The sequence below is a fragment of the Hermetia illucens genome, chromosome 1 (assembly GCF_905115235.1).
Source record: "Hermetia illucens chromosome 1, iHerIll2.2.curated.20191125, whole genome shotgun sequence".
Classification (NCBI taxonomy): Eukaryota; Metazoa; Arthropoda; class Insecta; order Diptera; family Stratiomyidae; genus Hermetia; species Hermetia illucens.
Window position 1 is genome coordinate 141,723,862 of NC_051849.1, and position 18,988 is coordinate 141,742,849.

An 18,988-nucleotide genomic window follows, 5' to 3' on the forward strand; every position below is an offset into this window, starting at 1 on the left:
TTGTGTGCAGCAAGTTTCTCCACTAGCTCCATGCTATTCCTTACTGAATACTTGCTGTGATAATTCCGAGGGTGCTGATTTCTTTCATAAGCCACTTTCCAATTTTATAGGTTGGAGAGTTGGTGTCCGCTATGATTTCTCGTGTCTCATTACCTTGCCTATGGATGTTTGGCTGGATTCTCATTCTCAGTAAAGACGGGTTTGGCATCCTCAAGTCTGCAATGTTTTCTAGTGTTTTCCTACTTTCGTTGAGCGTCTTTTCTACCCATTTTATAGAGTCGGGAAGAGGATTGTTTTTTCAACTTGAAAAAAATCCCTTTTTTTCAATTTTTCTTCTAGGGCACTGTGGTATTCATTCTTATCCATTATTACAACCGCGTTTCCTTTGTCGGCTTTCGTGTAGAAAACATCCTTTTCTCGTAATTTCTTAACTACCGGGTCATATCTGTATGTTTTTTCACTTGTTGTTCCCTTGTCCAGAATATCCCCCACTTCTTTACGAACGATGTCCTTTGATTCGGAGTCTAGATGCCGAATGGCTCCGTACAATGCAGTTCACTCGGAACCTCTTCTTCAAAAGAAACCTTCCCCGGATGAACTATCCTTCCCGGTTTTTCGCCCTCAATCCCATTCTCTTCAATGACGCTGCATCTTCTTTGACATGTGCACCCTTTTCAAACTCGGTAATTGCCTGATGGTTTCCTCTGCTAACTTCGATATTATACTCTGAATCGCCTCCCGTAGAACACGCAGTGTGGACATTGGAATCGTAATCTACTTTCACTCCCTGATCCCGTGACTATGCCGGTACTACAACACCCTACTGTTAGCGTCCCTTAGCTCTGTTTTCTTCCTCAGCTTTAGATACTTACTTGCTCCTCCTTCTGAAGACAATATGTAATTGGAAATTAACCGTTCTGGGTATTGTTCGCTCCATAAATAATTAAGCAAACATATAACTTTGAAACTTCTATTCCCAGGAAAGGCTAACAAATTGACAATTTCATTTTTAAAGAAATTTTGTACACGTTGGAGGAGATTCGCATTCAAAGTTGATCTTGGAAGTGAAATTTCGTGGTATAACCGCAAGACTCTGCTTACAACGAAAGCTGGGTATCTTATTTCATCGTTCCAGGAATTGCGTTCATTTATCAAAAAAAGTTCCTTATCCACTTCGCTGCAAACATACTTATCGCGTGGGAAATGGGAATGCCTGGGCAATATTTCTTATCTTTCCAAAAGAAATTTTAATAAACTCAATATGCACTTAGATGCCCACGATTAGAATCTGTGGCAGTGGAGTGGGACCGAGACGTTTTCCGCACCTGAGGTGGGGCTATGCTCTCCTGAAATGTGATACGTGCCGCCTTGCCCTTTGTTGCAATGCTCATTAAACTTCGATAATATAATTAATTTTACAGCACATCGTACACAGCCGGCGACAAGGCATTATTCCTTTCCGCTTAGGTGAGTGTTCACGGGCAATATAGCCAAGCAGTTGATTCTAGGAAGAAAACTTTCCTAGGAGAGCGTGAATGGTTGCGATCATAGACTTCGGGATTTATGGCTGCAGTGTGTCGTTGTGCGTTATCCTTTATGGTGGGTTAGCTCATGAAATGAACAAATTGATGAGTTTTCTGCCCTCCATTATATAATCGGCTCAAGTTATGCTTTTTGGACGACGAGGAAATTACTTTCTATGTCATTTGGGCGCTTTTAAGATATCCTTCCTTTTTTAAATTGGATGGCTAGAATGGTAGGTTGAGTTACAATGGATGAAGCTTTTCGTAATTCATTTTCAAAGTGGTTTTTATGGAAAAATAGAAATTCTAGCTGCGTTTAGGTTTACCTTGAAAGAGGCTTTATCCGCAATGAGTACGTTCAGTAGGTGAAGGTGTGTACGTTCCAATATGGTACACGTGCATAAAATAGGACTTTACACTTTCTCGATTTGAACCTCACGGAATTCCATTAAGAAAATCCATGAAATTCCATATCCTTTATTAGAGTCACATCTGTTTCTTATTGAAAATATGTAGAAGAAAATTTCAAACTTCCTCCAGCTTTTCGCTCACTTTATCCAACTTTTCGTTTCAGGATTCTTTTTATCGCACACATCACTCCCGGGGAAGGAGCCGAGCGTTTCTTTTCATCCTCACTCAGCAAGCGTGTGTCCGTGCAAGTGAATGTAAAATGCGTTTAGGACGAATGGTATTCCTCCCGTCGTACATTCTATATGAATTTTTGTCAAGCACCGACAAGATGGATTGAAAATCTTGATGTAAGAATTTCTTCCAAGCCATCGTCATCATCATCGCTCATTCGATGTAAAATTTCTGTTGAAATCGTTCTTGTGTGAAAGGAGAGAATTTTTTTTTGGGCAAATGGACAAGCAAAGTTCGAATGAAATACGACGTCTTAGATGAGAGACCGGTTGCATTGAAGTGTGACTAAATACGTGACAAATATTCGGTGTTCGATGTGTGTGTAATATTTATTCGTATTGACACCAAAGAAGATTAAGTGCTGCGACGTGGTGACACGTTTCGGGTTAAATAATTTCACAGATAACCCCGGCCGGGTTCAGGAAGGAGGATATCAGTGAGTGGTGCTTTTGGACCCACTGCTTTTGCGGGAGGTGAGTATTTATTTTTAGATATGACAATTTATCTTCAAGGAGATATTTGGAAGAGAAGTGAAGTGGCTATTGGTATGGTAACTCTTCATTAGGATTAGGTCTTAATATCGAAAATCGCATATTTAACTGGCTCTTCATTTGCGTTTCTACATTAAATAAAAATGGTATGCTATCCTTTATATCAACAGTTTTTTATAAAATTTGATTTTATTATTCAATATATCATAGTTGCCTTCGAGGGCGATAAAACGATTTTATCAGTCATACAATTTGTCTATACCATTTTTATATTACGATTTGTCTTTAGCCTCAAATTAGGCCTCAGTTGCAGCGATTGTCTCTTCATCGGTGCTAAACTTATTTTCAGCGAGGATTGTCTTGACGTCTGAGAAGAGGAAGAAGTTGCTGTGGGTCAGATATGGTGAATACGGTGGATGTGAAAGTAAATCGATGCCCAATCCATCCAACTTTGCCATCGTTTTCATTGATTTGTGACACGATGCATTGTCTTGATGAAAAAGCACTTTCTTTTCTTCAAATTGGTCTGCGTTTCTCAATGCTTCTAGTGATTCTCTTTTGCCTGATTTTGTTTTTTTGAACTTGGCGATTTAACTTTTGCCATTTGCGCGTCAGCTGTCGTTTTATCTAAAACAAAACATTAACACATTAACATCGGTTTACTGTGTGTCTGCCTGTTATTTTCCGAAGGTGGAAATCTTTAAAAGGTACACATGTATCAGCATGTGGTGTCTTTACCCGCTAAAACCACCCCCTAAATCTTTTGCTCTTCCCCGCAGCAGCATCACATATTATTACGTGTCGGTGTGGACATGGCACCCTTCGCCCATCGATTGCATTCCCAACCGCGCCTTTCTCTTCTTCTCTTCTAGTTCTCCTGGCACGCAAGCCTTTTCGTAATTAAACTTTTCCGTACTACTCTCAATGTTTCCTCTAGACTTTTCTTTTCTTCTGCGAATTTAGGACAATTCAAGAGAACATGCTTCACTATGCGCTCTCCGCGTCCATGCTTTGATGCTAGGAGTCAATCTGTGCGTCCATCGACCTTTTCCCACCGTTGTTGTCATCTGCTAATGAATCCTCCCTTTCGGGGTTTGTAAGTGCTGATCAGGAGATAGATAGATGTGCGTCATCTCGTCGGCCAAAATCTCGATTCGCATCATTTCGACCATTCTCCAGAGGCAGAGAGTGTGCAGATTCTTCATTGAAGAAAACCTTGCCAAGGTGTCTTCGTCTGAGATCTGAGGATGCCGGGCAGCTGCATAAAAAGTGTAGGGCCGTCTCCTCCTCACATTGGCTGCGCACAGCCGAAACTACTACCCCAATCTTTTGTATATGGTAGTATAAGGGGCAGTGTCCCGTCAAAAGCCCTACTTCATTTTTCATGTCCCACTTCTTACGGGACAACAAAAATGCCGCTCTAGTGGCCCTAGGCTCCTTCACAAGGATTTTCGCTTGCCGGCAAGAGTCCAAATTTCTCCACTCGGTTCCGTGAATCCTTGCAATTTCACCCTTCAGAGTAGACTTGACAGTAGATGGTCCGATTCCAAGAGCTGGTTCTGGCCCCACCATTGTGGATCCAGACCCTCGCGAGCCAGTCTGTCGGCCTCCTCATTACCGGTGATGTTAGAGTGCCCCGGCACCCTCATTAGGAATGTTTCGTTCAGTCGGCCATGTTTCAGCAGCACCTGATGATGATTTTACCATTTAGTGCTGATAATGCCGCCTGACTGTCGGAACAGATTCGAATGGTGCGACCCCTCCATTTCTGTCGCGGACATTCTTCTGCTGCCAATGAAATGGCATATATCTCCGCCTGGAATATGGTCGTCATTTTTCCGAGGGGTCGGGCCAGTTCTATAATCGGATTCTCCGAGAACACCCCTGCGCCCGATCCATCCTTCATGACTGACCCGTCGGTGAAGATTATTAGGTCTGTAATCTGAAAAGACTCATGGCCACTTGTCGACCATTCTTCTCTTTCGGTGATTACGACAGTGTATGTCTTTTCAAAGACGAATCTGGAAACCGTATGATCGGTCGGCATCAGGGCTACCGGATGTTTTTCAAGGAATTTCCAGATGGACGCATGACCATTTGATTGGCCGCCTTTCCACGCCCCAATGGTATCGAGCCTATATGCTTCGTTGGCCGCTTTCCGTTTCAGCTCCAAGTGAATGGGGGGTAAATTTAGGATAGCTTCAAGTGCCACAGTCGGCGTAGTACTCATTTCTCCAGTAATACTTAGGCAACCAAGTCTCTGAATCTGCGTTAGCAGCTTCCTGCTGTTAGCAAAGTTCAGTCTTGGTCACCAGACGATGCATGCATACATCAAAATGGGTTTTATTATGGATGTATACATCCAGTATATCCGTTTAGGTGAAAGTCTCCAGGTCTTACCTATCGCATTCCTACAGCACCAGAGCAATCTGCAGGATTTCTGATATTGTTCCTGGATATTATGCTTCCACGTGAACTTGGAGTCGAAATGTACTCCTAAGTACTTGACTGTTTGTGCCAGCTGGATTTCCGCCCCTGCTAAGGTGGGTAGCGTATGGCTGCCCCACCTGACGTTCCTAGTGAACATAACTAGTCCAGTCTTCCTAGCGTTGATCGTGAGTCCATTGCAGAGGCACCAGCTGTGGATTTCATGCAGAGTTGCATTCAAGCGGTCACATACTGTGTCCGCAAACTTGTCGGTAATTATTACGGCTAGGTCGTCCGCAAATGCTTGAGCGAAGACTTTTTTGTCTTCCAGGAGCCGCAGCAGGATATCCATTACCAAGAGCCATAACAGTGGAGAGAGAACTCTTCTGCTGCCTGGGAAGTGTACTTCAAGCAAATGATTTGCCGTTTCTTCATCGCTTTCTGTGTACTTTCTATTCTGTAAACATAAATAGCCCAGTTTCTGGCTACGTTCTTTGACCAGAATCCGCTTCAGCTTTGAGGTTGCCTCAAGATTTGATCGCGTTAAATGCTTTCGAAAGTATTCTAAAATTTTAAGCATAAACAAGACGTAATACTTTATCTACGTTTTCCTGATTGAAAGAAGGAAAACATCAATATTAATTATCATAATTCAATCCATTAACATCCATTTACGAATAATTATAGTACATGATTTTGAATGATTTTGTTCCTTTCTTCGACGAAATTCAGCTCTAAACTCCAAAATCGTGACATGAATTTATTAAAATCAGTGAGAAGGTGTTTACAATTTTTGCTTTGCGCTCAATTCGTCTTAATTAGTAGTAACACTTTCCTCCTTAGAAATTGGCTCATCACTAGGTTCCAGAATGTTTTCGCAACAGTCCACATAACGAAGCGCTACATCACTTTCCCGGGCGTTGAAGGGGTGTCTCCAGGCGAATTACATATTTCCACGTTGCTTGTTTTCTGCCCTCAAGTGTCGGTGAAATTTAATTAGCTCTCCCAGCTAAATATACTGGTATATGTGCTATGATTGTTGTTGTTTTGTTTGAAATCATTATGTAACCAAATCTAATAGATTTGTTAAATAAAATTTATGATTTATGGAAATTCTTTGAAGTTGTTTTCGGTTTAAGTATATCAATGAAGTTGATCAAACGAACAATTACGTTAAAATGTTGAAAAGTATTATAATTGTATTATAGTTTCAGTTATTTGGAAAATGTTAATTGCTGCCACTGAAAAGTGCATACTTTCTTTTTGCGCGCAGTATGAGGAACAAATCTCAATTGGGGTCCGTGTTAACGAGACGATATGGATGAAATGGTTCAATTAGTACGTTTCGAAACTGGTCCTTGTTTGAAATGGTGGGGGGTGAAGACTCAAAATATGATCCTCAAAAAGTGTAACAGGTCTCGTTCTCAGAACCTATCCAACCGAGAAATCTGCAAAAAAAAAAAATCACAGTGGTATACCTAGACGAAATCTAAGCCTCAAAATATGTACATCCCATTCCGATATCTACAATAAAGTCAATAATAGTATATTGCCATATTTTAGATATTTAGCCGGAAACCCCCCTTAAGTATATGCTAGAAGTACAAATTTGGCAGTGGTATGAGCGATAACATAAGGCATAACTTTGGGAAGTTTGAAGGAAATCCCGCTGTCATTAACAAAGTTATAAAAAGTGAAACTTTTACATTTTAAGTGATTTCATGCATTCTAAAACGTGTATGACGTTATAATAACATATCAATTCGTCAATACCATAACAAAATGAGCTCATATTAATGGGGTTCGCAGGAAAAAAATTCGTTTTAGTTTTTAATCATTTATATCAATTACTCTAGACAATATACATATGTGTGTCTTTATATGAATATTCTAATGAAGCTTTTTGGTAGTGCCTAATTCAAATAGATATATTTATACATTGAAGTAGCGGTATTCAACATACGTATTTACACTTTATATGTACATGCATATGTGCGCTTTTGTGCCCAAAGTAAATCGGAAATATGTGTACAATCAATTTATATACATACATGTATAAGTATAGTATTCGGTAATAGTCAATGTTTGCTTGTTTAGGGTGAAATACAGAAATGAGCGTAGAAAGTTTCTCACATAAGATGACCACAAAACCTTTATACCCGACGCGCCAGGTTGCGGTATTCCAACTTGTTTAAAAAATTACGTTATTGGAATTTTCATCCTGAAGTTGACTTTACTTTGGCTAATCCTCTAATTACTTAACCTCTTGATCTCTTCGGTTATTGAAGCTCATACTGGATACCTTTTTTCATGGAATTGATTTCAGTGCATTTTTCTTGAAACTCAAGCGTCTTTGATATGGTGATAATATGCTGCTTAGCCCTTTCCCTTTACTCGGGAAGCCGCTATCGGTGGGAATGTCGGGCAAACTTTTCAATTTAAACTTTGGATTTTATTGTGATGAATTTCATTGCTACTGATGAATTCGATAAAGTCATTTTATTCGACTGAAGAATTTCTTTTGACTATTCTCTACACTACTATTATACACTCGCGGTTTTTGCTATTAGTTAATGTCCCGTTTTCAGAAGCGGCGTTTCCTGTAATGTAGGCATGGTTTTTCGTCCTCTTAGGCTGGCCAGCAATTTTCTCGCCATGGCAGGGCTGATGAGAGAGGCGTGGGAAAGGAGGATTTACTTTGGGTCCACAGTGGAAATTTCAATGAAACAAAAGGGATAATATGGCTTAATTTTCATCTCTCTATCATTAGCATCATCAACGGCGTAACAACCGGTATTTGGTCTAGGCCTGCCTTAATAAGGAACTCCAGACGTCCCGTTTTTGCACCGAGGTCCACCAATTCGATATCTCTAAAAGCTGTTTGGCGTCCTGGCCTACGGTATCGCTCTATATCAGACGGGGTCTGCCTCGACTCCTTTTTCTACCATAGATATTGTCTTTATAGACTTTCGGGGCTGGATCATTCTCATCCATACGGATTAAGTGAGCCGTCCACCGCAGCCTATTGAGCCGGATTTTATCCACAACCATGGTATCGTTCATAGATTTCCTTGTTATGTAGGCTACGGAATCCTCCTCACCTCTCTATGGTCTTGCATTGTTGAATATTGCTGTGGGGATGTGATATACCTTCGCGGTAGTTGTTCTGTACATCGTGCCCAAAAGTTTTTATGTGTTTTACATGTTGCTTTGTCTAGAATCAGAGTGGAGGGCAGGCGGTAAATTTCACTCCGGGTCCGGATTTTCATTCTACGAAAATGCACGCATGTTATGCCGTTCTTTAGAATTCAAAATTGAACGTTTTGCTTAATAGCGGAGTTTTCCCTACCCTGATGTAGGCAGCTCATTTACGGTACTAAAGGGAGAATTTTTTTTTTTTGGTTTTCCCGAGTATGATGGATTGACAATTTGTGTACAGAATAACTGCCCTATGCAATCAGGCACTGATCTAATATCGTTGTTGGGTAAGTTGGGTCTCAACTTGCTTATACGTGGTATCCTACAATACAATTTTTATTATATTTCGCTTGTGAATAGTCAGATTGAAACTAACCATTGACTCAGTTATGGAAGTGCTACCTAGACTATGTAGACTTCGAATCTCATGTGCCCTCATCTAACTCTGATTGTCATATATCATCGCGGTCTCCAGAGTTGATAATAATAACTTTCTTTTCTTTTGTCGCAGCGGGGCTGCAATATAAGCAAAACATATTCATTTAAACGCGCTACTTAAAAGTACAGCGTATTTAAATTCTTGACGGAAAAGTTTACTTTTTTTCATTTATATTTGACAATTGGAGAGTTTTGTAGCAATCATCATCATCAACGGCACAACAACCGGTATCCGGGCTAGGCCTGCCTTAATAAGGAACTCCAGACACCCCGGTTTCCTGGTTTTCAAACAATACTATTTACACACCCTTCGAACACCCTCTTTAGTACTCCGTCCAAACCCGAGGCTTTGTTGCAAATCTCCAATAGCTCGTATGTTCTGCTTCATTCAGAGACCTCTGAAAGACGTCCGTGCCCGTCTCTTTCTGGGTGAATAACTCCCTGGATGATTTTCAACAAGAGGATGCGGCACGTGATCTGCGAGGATGATCGACCTCTGAGTCATCCCACCAGATTTTATAGGCGCTTTCTCAAGGGTTTACAAACGTCTTCGAGCAGAGTCCCTTAAAACATACCCTTTTGCTCTGCTGGATGCCCAGCTTGAAGTTTCTTTTGCATTTCCTCCTCTGCATGCTCTTTTTGTAGTGATCACAGAGCTATTCGTCTGGCTCTATGGCAAGCTGATCGAAGGCTGGCCATATTATAATTCCACCAGTAATTCGATTTTCTATTGGCGAATGTGAAATTCCTGGATATAGGAATGTTTTGGCGAGCGTTGTTTCGAGCGACCTTTTTCGTCTCCTTCTGATGTCCTTCTTATCGTTAGGTATGTTGTTGCCAAGCCTTTTGGCTCTCTTCGTAGTTCGAGGATAATTGCCTGGTAGTCGTTGTGGGTGTAGACTTCGCTAACGGAGACAAAGGTCAGCTCCACGCTTGAGACAGTTTCCCCTTTCCAAAAAGTACGTACATTACCTTGGTTATTCAGAACTATATCTTATAAGTGGTCTGCTCAAGTTGATCATGAGCAATTCACGTAATATGTCGGTTATCCGTCCCTCCTTCTTTTTTTATACAATAAGTGTTTGGGGTATCTACTATCTCTTTTAAGCCCCCTCTCTCCCCAGGTGAGCTCTTAATTTGAATGCCAAGACCATCAGCTTTGCTTAAGCTGCAGTTTTTCAACTCAAACGTAAGATAGTCTTTCTGGATCTTTCAGATCTTGCTGACATTTCCACCTAGATCTTTTAGGTCGAGATCGACTTTGACCTTTTTCAACATCTCTGAAGCTGAAGTACATTTCATCACGAGTGTGGCTGGCAGGCTATGCCCGCATAGGTGTTTACGGCAACTATCTACGCAAATGTTACAATAGTCTCGTTATACCAGAACTCGTGTATCACTTGCCTACGTAGTATTAGCGATGAACCAAGATGAACTTCTGTGGGCAGCAAATATTCTGTTTTGCTTGAGTCTGTTCTTTTTATCGACTTTTTTGGTGTCTTCACTTCTTTGCGATCATAGAGATGCTTTCCTCAGAGGTGTCTGTAACGTAGAAGTCTTCAACCGCGGTCTAGTCGGAGTTTTTTAATTCAGAATGTGGCTTCCATTGCAATTTATTTGAATATACCTGACGTTTGCTCTGCTCGATCAAGATTTCAATCAGTTTCGGTTTTTCTCTCAATATTTCATTGTGCGATATATTTCTTTGTGCTTGTGGCGCTGATTTGGTCCATGTTGTACTTTTCTTGAATTGAGACAATTCACCATTTTTTGCTTCAAGTAAAGTGAAGAACGAGTGCTCCTTATAAAAGTTGTATTCTCTAATAGAGCTCACTACGATCTTTGACAATCGAAAACAGACTATGATTGATTTCTGGAATGTGCGCACGCACGTACCAAGGGTCCTCAGAATGCTCGCTTTCTCCAACTTAAGCGGGAATTCCAACGATATAAGCTGGAGATTCTGAGCCTAAGCGAAGTAAGATACCGGAATTCTAGAGAGTGCTCCTCTCCCTCTTGACACACTGATGTGCTTTTATACTTTGGAAAGCCAAGTGGTAGCAGGCGCGAATCCGGTGCCAGATTGCTTCTGTTGGCTATCGCAAGGCGCGCTCTGTTCACCTGGTAACCAGTCTCTGACGGCTTCGAAAGGGATCACTGTCCAATGTTCGCTTACGTTCGTTTACGTGCTGCGCCCGCCACTTCTCACATGGTTGGGAAATTGCGAGCTCCCAAGTTTAACATCGACCACTTGTGTGATCCAGCTGCTGCTCGATAGCGAGAGAGCTATCTTACTGGTCACGTGGCAGATGTACTGAGTAACCCCCCTCAGAATATCGATGAACATTGTGGGTGGAACATGCATTTCTGGATCTAGAGAAAGCGTTTGACCCTGTACCACACCAAATCATCTGACATGCTCTACGACAACACTTAGTGCCAGAAGAACTCGTGCACTGGGTTCAATTGCAATCCGAAAAATAAAGTTCGAAGTGTGGCGAGTGTACCAAAACCGCTTCGTGCTTCTGTTGGTGTTCATCAAGGAAGCGCCCTCTCACTACTACGTTGTTATGGACACCATCGTCCAGGGGCGACACCCAACGTCCAGCGCCATATATACTGCTTTATGCAGATGATGTTTTCCTAGCGTCTAAAAATGATCTCGAGCAACGTTTCCGAAAAGGGAATGATACCCTTATGCAACACGGTCTTAGATTGAGTCTAAACAAAACTGAATTTTTGATGACCGATCCCCATGAAACAGACACAATCATTGTCAGCGGCAGTCAATGTCAATCTTATCAGACAATGGAGAACTGCGTTATGAAATTGCGTCACGCATTAGCCGAACCTGGATGAACTGGCGTTTCACAACTGATGTTCTGTGTGATCGATGTATCAACGAACGTCTCAAATCTAAAATTTTCCCTAATGTCGTCCGCCCTGTCGCCCGCAATGGCTCTGAATGTTGACCGACTATAAAAGATTATGAACAGCGTCCTGCAGTAATGGAAACGAAGATGTTGCGTTGGACTAGTGGTGTGACATGCTTTGATCACATCCGAAATGAAGATATTCGCGATCGATATGGGGTTCCATCGATCGTGGAAAAATTTGCGAGAGGCGTCTTCGATAGTATGATCACGCTAATGAGAATAAAAGAGATTGGTCCGAACGTCGAGGTCGACGGCAAGCGACCAAACGGCCGGCCGAAACAACGGTGGCTTGATATGTTAGGTGGTGTTTTGGAAGCTTAGATCTTCCGACTACTATATTCATATATGGAATCACAGAGAGATACATCATAACCTCAACTTTACTTTCTGTTCCATTGAAACTTTTCACGTTCTCTCGGCTAAACAGCATGGGAAACGACACTGATAACTTGAAGGAATTTTAAGCTGACAGAATCAAGTCCTGCCGGTTTAGAATGCAATTCCTTGAAACTCGTCTTCATGATTAACGTCCTTTACTGCTTTTTTGAAAACTTAGTGAACTTGTGGAGATTGTGGAGTCACCGCATATGCTCAGGAAAGCGTGTTCCCTTTTTCTTCGAATATAGTATTGTGGACTATCAAATGAAACGGCTTAAGTAGTACTTTCTCAAATAAGTCTTAATTTTGGAAGCGGGTAATGATCATTCTTAGAAACTATTCAACCGAAAAATCTCTGAAAAATTCTGATGGTGCCTCTATGTAAAATCTAGGCCTCAAAATAGTATAAATCTCGTCCTGAAATTTCCTCAAATGAAGTTAATAATGATATATCACTAAATTTGGGAAAATTTACTGGAAAACTCCCTTGAGATTATACAAATGCAAGGTGCGGAAATAATACTGCCCAAAACACTAGAAAATTCCGTAAAATAACCAAAGATGTATTCCGGTCATATGTTTCGTACTCTATTATAGATTGTCTGAAAATCACAAAAATATTCTCACCTGAAGCCTCGATCTTCTTGTTTTAAGGTTGTTTGATATTTAACTTACGCTTCCAAACTATATCGGTTTGCTGCGTAGATAAGGTTATGAATTATCCTATAAAAATCGGGCTATTCCATTAACTACTTTGAGGTGTTTAGTTATCCCAATTATATACTATTTTTTTACCAGAATTCCAAGACTCACGCTTCTTTATTGATGCCGCCTCTTACGAAAAGGATTTGTTGGTTGTGTAGCCTAATGAAAGTCTTTCCGAATAAGTTTGTACCACACTTACCAACCAGCAACGAGTGAGATAATTTTCGCTACATTTAATTCCAAACGGTTAACCCTCTATGATATGGCCTTAGCCTTTACATCCCCAGTCACCTGAAATATCCATTTATGTCAACAGATCCAACCATGGCTAATCGATTAATTGTAAATACCGCAAAATACACCCACCCTTGACATGTTGCTGATTTCTAATTTCTAGTACGTCAAACTTAATTACAGGCCTCATTATACACAGCAGATACACAGTACACTGAAATCATGGGAGGGGTTTTTTTCTATTCAAGTGAATATGAAGTGGATGGGAATGCCAGAAAGTTTGCGAGCTCTCTCACCCAACTTGGCTTAATGATTTTACCTTGTTCCCCCTCTTAAGGGTGTAATTAACTTTTAATCGGACCGTCAAATAGACATCAACTTTTGGAATTTCGGCAAACCAAGACGATGGTTGGTAATTAAGCTTATGCTTCCGTTACTAATTATATCCTGAATATAAAACAATTTTCGGAAAATTTTCCATTCAGACTGGAATTCCTTTTAAGGGAAATCAAATAATTTCTCGTGTTTTGAAAGGGGGAGGCCATGCCGCGCTATTCATGTCCTGTAAGAATATTCACATTTGATCATTTCCTTTAAGACAGATTAAACGAGAGACACACAGGAGATCGGGTAAGTTATGAATTTGTAAGTGTTTTATATAATCTATGAGTTTGAAACTTTTGAGCCATTTTGAGCCAACTTATGCCATTTTATGTTGTTTCATAATTTGCCACTGAAAATAAGGCTTTCACTCCCCTCAATTTTATGCCACTGTATTGATTATACAGAATTAGTCCACCTTTACTTTGGAAATGGACTGGATTGCTGAGCCATCGCCATTAATAACAGTCGGTAAAATGTCTACGTCTATGGTTTAGTAATCATGGAGTCCTGTGGAAAAGAAGATAACATGCATATTATGTATTTCGAGAAATTTCTATTAAAGTTGATAAAGCTATTTATTTCAAAACAGCTCTGGAATGATTTTGTTCTTATTAAAATTTAACTTTTGTTTTCTCTGGTATCATTTTTAAGGTTTTGTGTAAAATCAAGTCTTATTAAAGTCGATTTACTGTCTGTCTGTCCGTTACTAACAAAGTTATAATAGGTCAAAGTTGTCACTTCTTTGGAAATTCCAGATTTTTAATGTCAATATGACTCGAAAGTAGATATTCTCACATAATATATGCGTATATTACGTGTTACCTACTAATGGGACAAATTCACACTCAAATGTTTTTATAAAAGAACTACACAAAACCTTTCATACCTGAAGCATCCAGATTCCCGTTTCTCGACTTGTTTCATCTTGACAATGTCCTTGTGAATTTTTTATTAGGTTTATCTCTGGTTCGACTTAGTTTAGAGTTAGACTATTTTAGAGAAGTGATCCGCAGCTACTTAGGCCTTTTATTAGACCCATTGTACTACCTTCTGAAATTGTATATTTGAGGACCTCGTAACCTTTTGCAAATCTGAGAACCCCTTCGAGAGGCAGAGGGAGCTTTTTCGTTCAAGAAATTCTTTTCGAGCTATCTCATCTACCATGTGGGGAGGGGGGGTGGGGGTTAGCCCTCCTCCTCTTTCTTGCATTGGCTACACATAACCGAGACCAATACCGCAATTTTTGCGTGCAATAGTCTAAGGAACAGTGTGCCGTTAAACGCATTAAGCCCGTCATCCACGTAGAGTTCGGCTTTTCGGTTAGGCTGGAAGAACCCGCAGTGCACCCGCCCACCAGTTGAATTGAATGCACCATCTACGTACCGGCAACCCGCATCATCATTAGTTCAACTCTGGACGTGAAAGGCGTTGAGACGAGAATTTGAGATAGTTTTGTGTGTGAGCATTCACCAGCCCATTCTTGCTTACAGCCTTAACAAAGATATCTGGCCGGTTGACCGAATCTTTTTTATTCGATCAGCGACCGCTGAACAGTCAAAACGGACGGACCAAGTTCCCATTCTCGCTACGGTCGCCGGTCAAATGTAGACTATTCAGGCGTAACATCAGTGTTGTGTAAAAGTTAGTTGCGGCTAACGACGTTGTTTTATAGGTATTTAGTGAACAGGGTTGCGGCGTTTGCTCTTTTTAGATTTTTCTATGTTAATGGTTGCGGAACGCGAATTGTTTTCGATAGAAGGGGTTAGGGTTCTGATTCTGATTTTATAAGCAGCGAAATATTGAAAAAAGGGTTACTTACTGTTTTATAGTTTTTGGCGGAATAAAGTTTAGAAAAATAACGCCCCCGCCACAAAACTTTCATTTTTGGTGTTGCTTGGAGACATTTTTTTGCAGTTGGTTTTTAGCATGTTGACACAAAAACAGTTTTAAAAAAAAGTTTTGTTTTATACAAAACCTTAATAAAATCTTCATTTTCAACTCGTATAATTTTTTGAAGACACGATTCCTGTAGAATTAATTAGAAGGCTAATTGTCAATTTCAATTAACGGATCACAATTGATTAGTGGGAATCATCATGCCACTAATTTCTTAAATTTTTAATTGTTAGTTGCAAGGTTTGAAGGACGAATGAAAATTGAAAAATTAGTTCCTTACTCGTGGTCGATCATTGCAATTGAGACTGAATTAATTATTAGTCAAATAATTAGCTAACTAACAAATTAGTTAATTACTGCGCCACTGCGGGCGTAACTGACAAGCCGAACTGTACGTGGGTGGCGGATTTTACGAAGGTTTTCATGTCTCCCTTCATAACCGGTTCAATCTTCCTAGCGTTCACCTTGAGTCCGTTACGGAAGTGCCAACTGTAGATTATTTGCAAACTTGCGCTGTGTTTCTAAAAAGGGAGCGAGAAACCCTTTGTGTGGCCAGCCCCCAGTATATTCTGTTTTGAGAGACTTTTTGATTAATAGCGGATTGATTTTCTGCTGTCCTGATCATAGCGAACGATGTATAGTTGAAGACATTTTTAATAGCCTTGAATGCGTCCAAAGCGTATTCCTTTCAAATATCGTCTTTTTAATTTTTGCCGTAATTTCTTGGCGTGCAGACAGGACATACTAATCTTTCCAGACTTTTTAGTTGGAACGAAATAAAGCCGATCGGTCAGATGTTTGTTGGGCCCATGCAGACAGGTTTTCCTGGTTTGGGAATATATGTATATGACCTTCATATGACTCCAGGTAATTAGAATATAAGCAATTGTCAGTATGCCTATTCCTTCTAGGAATGGTATCATCTAGGCCCACCGGTTTGTATATATTTCTGTCTATGGGACGATTTAAATTTCATTCATTTTACTCGCTCAAACAACACTATTTGGCATGCCTGTCCGCTCGGTTGATTGGGCTTACCCGCTTGGAGTGTGGTAGCCGACCAAGAAGTATTGACAGTGTTCTCGCCTGTTCCATTTCCATGTGGTGAGGAGAATGCACTTCCATAATAAGATACAAAACGGCGGCTGTTCTAGTCCGGCAAGAGTTTCTGATAAAAAAAGGAATCGGGAGATGTATAACCATGTTTTATTCACAGACGGAAAAAGGAAGCCTGGGAGAACCAACAAGTCTGTGAACTAGAAAAGTACAAGGAGCAACCGCACCAGGCGCGGAAGTTTTACCAACAAGTCAGCAAGATGAAGCCTTATACACCTCGATGGTCATCCTGCCGAGACAAAAAGGGAAATCTGATTTCCGACAGAATGGGCATATTGGAGAGATGGGGTGAGTAAAATACTTTTCCGATTTAATTACTAGAGTATCTAGTGATGGGTTGAGTATTTTGATGAACTGCTCAACAACCAAAATATCGGCGAGTTGGAGGTCCCGCCAACTGAAGACGACGGACAAATACTGCCACCACCAAGTTTAGGAGAAACAGTCCGTGCAATTCATCGGCTAAAAAATCATAAGTCGCCAGGAGCCGATGGAATTACAGCCGAATTGGTTAAATATGGAGGCGACCAGTTACACCCAGTGGTTCATCAACTTGTGCTCAAGGTATGGGACAGCGAATCAATGCCTGACGATTGGCAACGACGCATTATCTGTCTCATATATAAAAAGGGAGATATCACATAGTGCAGCAATTATAGAGGTATCATGTTGCTGAGTACCATCTATAAAATATTTTCCGCTATTTTGCTTGGCCGGATAGCCCCATACGCCCAGAACGCCATTGGCCCATACCAAAGAGGCTTCACTCCAGGCAAATCAGCAACATATCAGATTTTCTCTCTGCGGCAACCGATGGAAAAACTGTTGGAATATGGACAACAGTTGCACCATCTGTTCATTGACTTTAAAGCCGGCTATGATAGCATAGCCAGGGTAAAACTGTACACGGCCATGAGAGAATTCGGTATCCCGCCGAAATTAATAAGACTGACTAGGCTGACCCTGACCAATGTGCGAGGCCAGATAAAAGCAGCAGGATGACTCTCAAGACCATTCGACATCAACAACGGTCTACGACAAGGGGATGCTCTTATCATGCGTCCTCTTTAACCTGGCCATCGAGAAAGTGATCCGTGATGCTGAGGTAAATGCAGGAGATACGATCCTCTTTAAGTCCACCCAACTACTGGCCTATGCTGACGATATCGACATCATGGGAAGAATCACCCCAGACCTACAAACTGCCTTCATCCAGATCGAGCAGGCGATAATCGGCACGAGATCTTGGGCTGCACATCAATGAGGACAAGACAAAGTATATGGTGGCAACATCAGCACCAAAAACCAACCAACCAACAACATCAAACCGCACTGGTCAAACAGGAAGAGTGAGGATAGGAGAATACAACTTTGAGACCGTTCATAATTTCTCCTATCTAGGGTCGAAATTCATAACCTATAACAGCTACGATATGAGCCTATTTCAGCTTACAAAGGCTGTTCCACTCGAAACGTCTTACCATAGGGTCAAAGCTCTTACTGTACAAGACAATGATCTTGCCAGTCCTCATGTATTTCTCGCAAACTTGGGTTCTTAGCAAGAAAAATTGGGAACTCTTGGCCGCGTTGGAGAGAAGAATCCTCCGAAGAATTTTTAGCCCCCTACATGAGGATGGACGATTCCGTAGCCTACACAATGACGAAATTTATTAGCGATACCATGACCGTCCGGTTGTGGATAAAATCCGGCTCAATAGGTTACGGTGGGCAGGTCACTTACTCCGTATGGATGAGGATGATCCCACCCGGAAAGTCTATAAGGGCAATATCTATGGTAGAAAAAGAAGACGAGGCAGACCCTGCCTAAGATGGAGCGATGGCGTAGGCCAGGACGCCAGACAGATTTGAGGGATATCGAATTGATAGACCTCGGCACAACACCGGAATGTCTGGAGTTCCTTACTAAGGCAAGCCTAGACCGGATATCGGTTGTTGGGCCGTTGATGATAATGTTTTATATACGGAAAAAATTCCTGGAATGCGGCACACACTTGTCCTGTTTTTAACTGAAGAAAGGCTTGCAGAATTGACAAAAATTAATTAAATTAAATTTGAGAATGAGGTTAGTGCAATGGGTTGTATTCTGAGCTGACGGATTTTTTGAATATTGTCTTACATATGTATAGCTTCGCCATAACTTGACATCTTCCAACTTCTTTTTGAGGTTTTGTGTAAAACCTGCCGGTCTGCAGTAATTGATACTTATATTCAAATAACAAAAAAAAAAGCTAAAAAAGAAAAGCGAAATTGTCTGCACATCTGTCAGACGAAAAGTAAAATTGTGGCCTTTAATAACTTTGTTTATAATAGTTGGATTGCGCTCAAACTTTCAAGAATTATGTCCTACATTAGCCTCTATATTTTGTACGGGGGACGTATTTTGAGGCCTAGGTTTCGTACAGACGCATCACTGTTTTTTTTTCAGATTTGTCGGTTGGATAGGTTCTGAGAACGTGATCTGTTTCACTTTTTGAGGCTCACATTTTGATCTCCCACTCCACTATGTTTCTTCCAATACATATCAGATATAAGATCGTTTCGGAAAGTACTATTCAAGCCCTTTCGTTTGATACACCACATGACTGTTGTGTGAAAAGAT

General features: G+C 40.9%; 1 protein-coding gene across 1 annotated transcript in view; it reads left to right on the forward strand.

Annotated features, from left to right (window-relative positions):
• The first annotated feature begins 2,302 nt into the window (after window positions 1–2,302).
• LOC119646684 (dual 3',5'-cyclic-AMP and -GMP phosphodiesterase 11-like) overlaps window positions 2,303–18,988 on the forward strand; it is a 506,073-nt gene continuing 489,387 nt past the window's right edge. Inside the window, exon 1 of the mRNA XM_038047243.1 lies at window positions 2,303–2,638. The gene's annotated coding sequence lies outside the window, so the exon portion shown is untranslated. The remainder of the gene's footprint in view (window positions 2,639–18,988) is intronic.